Source organism: Chenopodium album, chromosome 25, assembly GCF_948465745.1.
Source record: "Chenopodium album chromosome 25, dcCheAlbu1.1, whole genome shotgun sequence".
Classification (NCBI taxonomy): domain Eukaryota; kingdom Viridiplantae; phylum Streptophyta; class Magnoliopsida; order Caryophyllales; family Amaranthaceae; genus Chenopodium; species Chenopodium album.
In genome coordinates this window covers 29,843,883-29,852,899 of record NC_137858.1, presented here as the reverse complement: position 1 = coordinate 29,852,899, position 9,017 = coordinate 29,843,883, and positions in this window count along the sequence as shown.

The window sequence follows — 9,017 nt, the reverse complement described above, 5'->3', positions numbered from 1 at the left end:
TAAAAAGTGATTTCCAACGATATATTATAAGCCCAAATTCGAGTTATAAATAAGAAGTTATGGCAAAAATACTAAGTTGTGCCCAAACTGAGCATTACCTACGACCCAATGATCACGTGGAGGGTCCATTAACCTTAACCTCATTCCTAAACCAATTAGGATTTATTACAAGTATCTAGAATCTTGTAGAAGGTAGTTTTCAATCCTAAACCCATTAGGATTTATTATTAGCTTCTAGAATCCTCTAGAAGGTTCTAATTTATCTTGTGTTTTAAAGATAAAGACTAAAGAATTTTACATCGGATAAAACACTTGTTTTTAATGATTTTATATTTGATAAAATTAGAATACGTACGGAAATATGATTAATTAAGCCAATTTGATTGGAAGTCGGATCCTATCTTTTGACAATATCGCTAAGCGATAGAAATATCGTGTCGCGGTAAGCCTATCGCGATCGTGATAAAATCTATTTTACTCCGTGTCAGACTTTGACTCTTTTCTGATCTTTTGACCCTTTTTTTTACTTATATATAAATTGAGGTCGTTTCACCCTGTTTTCAATCATCAACAAGCTTGATCACCAACAATCATCTAATCCTCTCTATAAGCTAAAAGCTTCTTCTCTCTCTTTCTTAGCCTTGGCCTAGCCTAAACATATCTAAACACATCCTTTGATATTTTTATAAATATATACCATACGTCCTTTGCGAGACTTGAATACTCCAAGCCTTTCTCGAAGTTGCCTTCGACCTCGATGTGAAAGGTTGATAGTTTTGAGGGTTTGGTCCCAAATCCATATTTCAATTCATACTTGATTTATTTGCTTTAATTATTATTTCTTTAAGTTTACTAATGTGTGTATTGTTTTGATAGAAAGAAATACAAGACATCAAAGTAATTAATTCGATTACTTAATTATTCTTTTGATATACAAATCATGCCTAGAATATTATTTTAATTCTTAGTATCATGTTAGGATGTTTCTATGATTTCTTGTATCATGTTGGGATGTCTTTATGATTTCTAGTATCAAAATATAATGTCTTTTTGATTTCTATTATCATGTTGATTTCTAATATCGATCATGTCTAGGCTAAAGCTTTGATCTTTATTATAAGTGACATGCTAGAATTTGTTATTAATCCGTTTAGTATCATGCCTAGGATCTTGCTAATATATATTATGCTTTAACGAATTGTTATGATGATTGTTGTGTCGATTATTATACATTGCTAGATCATTTATGATTTATTGTTATTTCTTAATCACGTCCTTTCTTTCAGGTTTAAAGGGGATTTGTACTTGAAATCACGTCTAATAAGATAATTAATAATTTGATTTAGGCTTAATATGATTTAATTTAAGTGATCGCCAATAATAGAATTATATGTGCATTAATAATCAACCAACGTAAATTAAATATACTTAGGATTTATTTGAAGAATGTATGTTGATTAGAAAGCACAAATGAATATCATAAGAATTAAGTATAGGCTAATTTAGGGCGAGTTCAATCTCATTTACGTTGAATTCGTACCATCATCCCCGAATATCCAGTCATGGTTCCAGAAAACTTTAGAGTTAGTGAACTCCGTGATTGTAAATGGGGTGTAACCTTTACACCCGTAGACGGTTTACAAGGTCCTAAAACTTGTTGGCGACTCACTTATCTCTAGCTTCCTTCCTTTTGGACTCCACCATGCATGATTACAATGGGGCTGAAAGTTGAGTGTTGAAAAATTCCCCACAAGAGGTATTGTTGATGATCGTTGGTGAATGAAAAGGGGGTGAAACGACTTCTATATATAAGAAAAAAGAGGGTTGAAGGATAAAAAAAGAGTCAGAATTCAAATCAAAATACAGGTTTCATTGTGTCGCGATGGATAACAGTTTTAGTTGTTTTTGTTTTTGTCATCACTTTTGATCCAGAAAGAGAAAGAAGATAAATAATATATTGTTGGAGATATATGAAAGTCTAATTTCCAACCCAATTAGAACAAAATTGATATCTTTTGCAGAGTAAAAGATATGATCAAAATAGTGGAACGGTGTCAGTTTTAGATAGAGTTTGGTATTCCGTTCATATCTTTTTCGTTATAGTTCGGAATTGGGATTAGAATATATCATTGGAAAGATAATTTCAAGAACTATCCATCATCTAATAGTAGGATAAAAATTATGAGAACAAGGATTATCAAAAGAGGAATTATATTCAATTTCAAAATCTTTGACCTTTATCTTTCGTAAAGGATAGATTAAAATATCTTAGAGAATTCTAGGAGTTCCTAATGAATCATAATTGGTTTTGGATTAAGATTAAGGTATTTGGACCCTCACATGATCATTAGGTCATAGGTAAGGTGGACTTAGGTTCGGTTTGGGCCTGGTTTAGTATTTTGACCATAACATATTCGTTTTAAGTCGGATTTTGGCTTATAATATATCGTTGAAATTTTGTTTTAAAGTCATATCCAACGAAACAATAATTGGACCAGGATTATGGACCAAAATAAACTAGTTTGGACGTTTATAAGGTTTGGACACGAAATGAATGATTTTGACTTAAAATTCTTTATGAAAGGCTAGAAAAGGTTAAGCTTGAAGGAAACTTCACGAGACTTTCCAACTCTTCACCGAACTCAATAATCAAAGACGTGAAAGGTACTCATCACTGGGTTTGATTTTTTGGGAGACACAATGATGTGTATTCCATAGCATCAATAGAGTTTATTTAGTATCAAAATATTTTTAGTTGATTTTTTTTGTTGAGTCTTCTATTAATCGCGAGATTGAGTAACTTCAATCTGAAAGTTATGCGTGATTAGTAGGATTAGGAGTTTATCTTGATAAATTATCTTAATTTAAGGTTTTTAGGATTTTATTTTCCTAGTATAAGATCAAGATAATAATTTAAGATAGGATCAGTTTTTAGGATTTTTATCTTTTATTTTCCTATTTGACAAAGGATTATTGCCTATAAATATTCTCTTTGTCAATGAATAAATTCAGTTTTGTGTTTTGAGTTAATCATGTAGCGTTGCTATCATGGTACGTCCATTTCTCATAAGGTTGAGGCCGAGTGAAATTCTTGTAGTCGAGGCTATCAAAGTTTTCACCCAACAATCGCTATTACCTATTCAATTAATTCTTCACAATAAAATATTTAGAACCTCACTAGTGTTTTAGCATACGCAAACACATCACACAATCTAGTGTCTACACTACCCAACATCTCTTTATGCCACATCATCACTAAATTAACTTTAATCGTTACACCACGTCACCCAAGCAACCCGCATTACTTCATATAAATTTATAAGGTTAAGGGGATTCGAACATTGCACCAAACCACTTATAACAAAGTAGACTATTTAACCATCTTTGCCCAATATCAAGCATGTTATAAATATGAAAAAGAAATGTACATAAGAGCAAACCACATGATATAATTATTAAAAAAACATATTCTATAATGTCGATTTTATATTTCAAAATCCCTTAAAAAACCCCAATTGCACGATTACAAAAGTAGCAACTTGGCACCGCCCGAGCTACTCACTAGTGATTATATGAAAAGATGTATAATTCTATCCATGTGTAATTGACTAGATATATTACAGGTGAAGGTGTCAAAAGGATCAATAGGATGGAGTTTGGGTTGACCATGAATCCATTAAGGGTCAAGTCATAACCGGTTAAGGATACTCTTTTGACACGCCTTAGAATAGGTCAGATAAATATAAGACCAAATGATTTTGGGCCATGTTGGTTTTAGCTCGGCTAATTTTAATTCAATGATGAGATGATCATAAATGCAACGGTTAAAGAAGGGCTAATGCAAAGACTTTTTTATGATCGTTACAATAATTAAGCCCAATGCAACATATTTTACTCTTATAAGTCCTATGCTTCAAACATGAAATTTGATTGCATTTTATTTATGATTGTTCCAGTATTCATCGAATAATTGTAGCTAATTTGGAGTAACTTTTGACGTTTTTGGGATAACTTTAAATCTAATATGATTTTAATGTTAATAAGCAGTTATAAGTTTCAGTAAATATACTATATTTTTCAATACACATCATACCCCACCTAAAAACGCTACTCCCAAACCCTATACCCAACCTCATAAACCACCCTAAATGTATTTGTGGGTGGGGGAAGGGGATTCAGGGTTGGACGGGACGTTTTTGATCGGGGGAAATATTTTACTTTCCTTCTTCTAACATTTTCTATTCATATGTCAAATCACGAGCCACTTTCCTCTTCCTCTATTTCTGAAACAAAGCCCCAAAGGGAGCTATTAAATTTCATTTATAGCATCAGCAGAACAAATAGAAACAACCTGAGGAGGGAAATTCATCTCCCACGAATTACAACCTACAGCCCAAGGTAAACAATGAGCTAATTCATGTGCAGCTCTATTTCCCTCCCTTCCCACAAAACTCCAACGCACACTCTCAAACATACTGCTCAAATGATAAACATCATCAAGAATCAAATGCAAACTACTTCTACCCTTCTCATGTGATGAAATTGCATTAACAAGGCTAAGGCAATCACTCTCTACTACTACCTTGCGAAAACCCGCATTGACAGCTAGTCTAACCCCAAGGAAAAGTGCTTTGGCTTCAGCCATTTCTGGTATCCAACGATCCTCCACCATCCAGGATGCAGCAAGAAGGGGCTCACCTCTGTCATCACGCACCAATGCACCAGCACAACTCCCTAACCCCTCACACGTACCCCCATCGACATTAAGCTTTACCCACCCTTCATCAGGGGCCTTCCAGTGCTTCTTCTGATTTCTACCCACCCCCACCTTGCTGTCATCTTCCCCATTTAGCTCTTGCATTAGCTTATACACATACTCCATTGATCGAATTGGGTCACATTCTTCCTTCTCAAAAATCCATCGATTCCTCGCATCCCAAATCTTCCAGCAGATAGTGAGAAAAAAACCATGCTCCTTTGAAGCCAACCGAGTCAAACACGAAGCCACCATGTCCCCAAAATTACAGAAGATCCCTTGAACATCACCCCCCAACTAACTAGCACCCACATTAGCCGAGCAATTATGCAGTCTCTCAAACAATGGAGCTCTGTCTCCACACCAGCTTGACACAAAGAGCAGACCGCATCCCTCCCTGGTATTCTCTTGCTCAGCCCCACTAAGGTAGGTAATGCCCCTCTACACGCCCTCCACACAAACAATTTAACCCGAGGCAGAGTGTTTGCGTGCCAAATTTTATTCCAGAAGCTAGCTCCACCAGAGGTAGAAGCCACATTACCCACATCATAATCACCAAAAGTCGCCCTATAAGCTGAACGCACCGAATATTCCCCATTCTTCTCGAGATCCCAACAAATGGAGTCGGGCGGAAGACGGCAACTAATCAGAATACTGAGAATACACTCACATTCAAAAGGCAAAAAGAGCTCCTTGACCTTTCCTATATTCCACGAGGAGGTAGGTAAATGAATTAAATCACAAACACGAAGCTCCTCCGCTGCATTGCCCTTAGGAGATATTATCCTTCGAGATTTAGTATTTGGGATCCAAGGGCTCTTCCATACAGATATGTTCAACCCATCCCCAACACACCACCTCAAACCTCGATTCACAACCCACTTAGCCCCCAAATTCCACGCCAAGTATAACTTGGTAAATTACCAAGCTCCGACTCAAGATAATCCCCATGAGCAAAGTATCGAGCCTTAAAAATTCGAGCCATCAAACTCTCAGGATGCTGTAAAATACGCCAGGCCTGCATACCAAGAAGGGCTAAATTAAAAGCTTTAAAATCACGAAACCCCAACCCTCCTACAGCCTTAGGCTCACAAAGCTTCTTCCACGCAACCCAATGGATTTTCCGTTCACCCTTCTTTTGACCCCACCAAAAATTAGCCACTAACGAACGCAATTCATCACAAAAAGATGAGGGAAATTTAAACACACTCATCGCATAGGTCGGAATAGATTGGGCAACTGCCTTAATCAAAACTTCACGACCCCCTTTAGAAAGAAATCCCCCCTTCCACCCTTGAAGCCGTTTGCACAACTTCACACGAACCCCTCTAGTAAGAGCTCTCTTGGACCTACCAATAACCGTCGGCAATCCCAAATATTTATCATGAACCTCCACCACATTCACTCCAAGTAATTCAGCTAGCTCCACCCTTCTCTGATCCGGCACTCTTTTGCTAAAGGAAACGGTAGTTTTGCCAAGACTCACCATCTGACCAGAAGCCATCTCATAAGTCTGCAATATTTCTTGGATAATATTCACCTCCTCCGCATTAGCTTTAGAGAAAATCACACTACCAAAGAACAAATGTGACACAACTGGGGCAGTAGGAGCAACCTTAATCCCATGAATCTGACCCATACCAACTGCATTATTCAGAAGATCCGACAAAGCCTCAGCACACAAAATAAAAAGATATGGGGAAAGGGGATCACCTTGCCGTAAACACCTAGATGGAGTAAACTCCCCCAAAGGTGCACCATTTATCAAAACTGAGAACGAGACAGTCGACACACAATGTAGCACACAATTCACCCAATTCTCAGCAAATCCCATTTTTTCCATAACCGCTCTTAGAAAATCCCACTCCACCCTATCATATGCTTCCAGAGCCATCGAACCACTCTCACTATTTGAATTTTTCATATGATGAAACAATTCAAACGCCACTATATATTGTCAGTGATTAGCCTCCCCGGAATAAATGCACTTTGATTAACAGAAGTAATATCAGAAAGAAAGACTTTCAAACGATTGGCAAGCACCTTAGTAATCAATTTGTACACCACATTGCAGAGACTAATTGGCCTAAAATCCGTCATACTCTCCGGATCTTTTTTCTTGGGGATTAACACTATGAAAGATTTATTAATAAATTCCGGGGTCACAGCACCATTAAGCACATTAAGAACCAAAGTAGTCACAGAAGGGCCAACAATATGCCAATAAGTTTGAAAGAATAGGGGACACATACCATCCAGACCCGGGGCCTTCAAAGGGTGCATCTGTTTGAGAGCCATTACCACCTTTTCCTTCGAATAAGTAGCACAAAGACCTTCATTCATTTCATCCGTCACCCTACGATCAATCCCAGCCAAAGCTTCATCAAAACTAGAAGGCATCGAAGAAATGAACAAGGTCCGAAAATAATCTGTAGCAACTCCTTGGACCTCCTCCACCTCTGAATGTCGCACACCATCATCAGACACAAGCGAAGAGATCCTATTTTTGCTCCGACGCTGCGAGGATTTTCGATGAAAATAGCTCGAATTGCGGTCTCCTACCTCCAACCATAATGCCCGAGATCTCTGTCTCCAATAAATCTCCTCTTGGTGCAAAAGGTCGTTATCTCTCGCACCACCCTCCTCCTCTCTCTAACCCGAGCCTCGCTCCGCCCACCCTTGTTTAACACCCCTAATCGCTTCCTTTTTTTCCGAATCTCCTTGAAGATTTTTCCAAATTCCCTATTACTCCAAAACCGAAGCTCAGCCGCACAAGCTTCCAGTTTCTGCTCAAGCAACGCACCCCCAAGCTGCCACGATTGCGAAATCACCTCCTCATATCCCTCGCACTCGGAACAAAGTTGTTCGAATCGAAAAATTTTCTCATCCACCCTTCTATTGTCCCCTTCCTGCTCATCAAGCACAACTTTAATTGGAGCATGGTCCGACCATTCTCGTTCCAAATTAAACACCTTACTCCGAGAAAAAATATTCATCCAACTCTGATTATCATATTATTTTGCTTAATGTTAATTCAATTGTTTTGGGTTTTGATTTTGTAGTATAAAGATTATATTTTTCGTATCAAAATCATGTTTTTGATGTTTAAACTAATAATATCTTATTATAATTGTTATAATTTTCAGATTTTACGAATTCTAAAACCTAGGGTTTTAATTTAGTGACATTGTAATTTTAGGGTTCTTATGACTAATTAATTTGGGGCTTTTGTTCCTATTGGATTTCTATTGTTTAATTAAGCTAAAAACATGTTTTTAATGAAGTTTTAAGAAGTTTTAATCAAAGTTATATTGCTGGAAATTTGTTTAAGCATTAATTTGTGATTATTGGTTGTTTTCTAGGAGATGATTATTTCCTAGGAGACTTTTAGTTGATTAAAAGTGGCATAAAGGATTGTTTACATGAGGTACATACATGTCTACTTCGTTGTAAGTAGTATCATGTTTAGGTACCAAAAAGAAAGAACTTAGTTTCATGATTAGAGAACAGTTGGATGGAAATTGTTTGGTTATACATTTAATTAATTCATATACTTATATTTATGAGACATGTTTTGGTGAATTTGTTATGTTTGTATGGAATTATGGATGCAAGCATGTCTAATTATATTGGATTAATTGTTTGTATGGAATGTTGATACAAACATGTTTTTATTAGATTGGTTTATAAACCATATTTTGAATATTGAAGGATTGGAATTATATGGTTTGAGTGGAATGAATTTATTAATTATTCCACAAGGTTATTATTATTTTATTTATTACTCAAAGCCTGTTCTCATTGATTGAACTAAACTGAACTGAATTAAACTGAACTGAATTGAACTGAAATGAATATTTTATAAGAGAAGGAAATTAGGAGTTGAATTGAACTGAGCTGAACTGAACTAAATTTCAACGTAAGAGATGAACAGGCCCTCAATCATGACTTGTTAGTATGTTGAGTTAAGGTGGATTAAGCCGAATAGCTAAGTGGGTGACTATGTTCAACAATTTTGGACAATTTGAAAGTTTAATGGAATTAAATGTCACTGTGATGTGATCACCATTGTCCTAAATAAGATCAAAAGTATGTATAGTAGTCTTCTTGAATGAGTCAACTATTAATTAAATTTGTAATCATGTAAAGTGAAACATGGATGAGCAATAAAACTCTGTAAAGCGTGCACTTCTAGAGTATTGACAATTATGGGTTGGGGTACATGGTGGTAGCCCGTGGCTTTTCGAGGCTTGTTTGATCA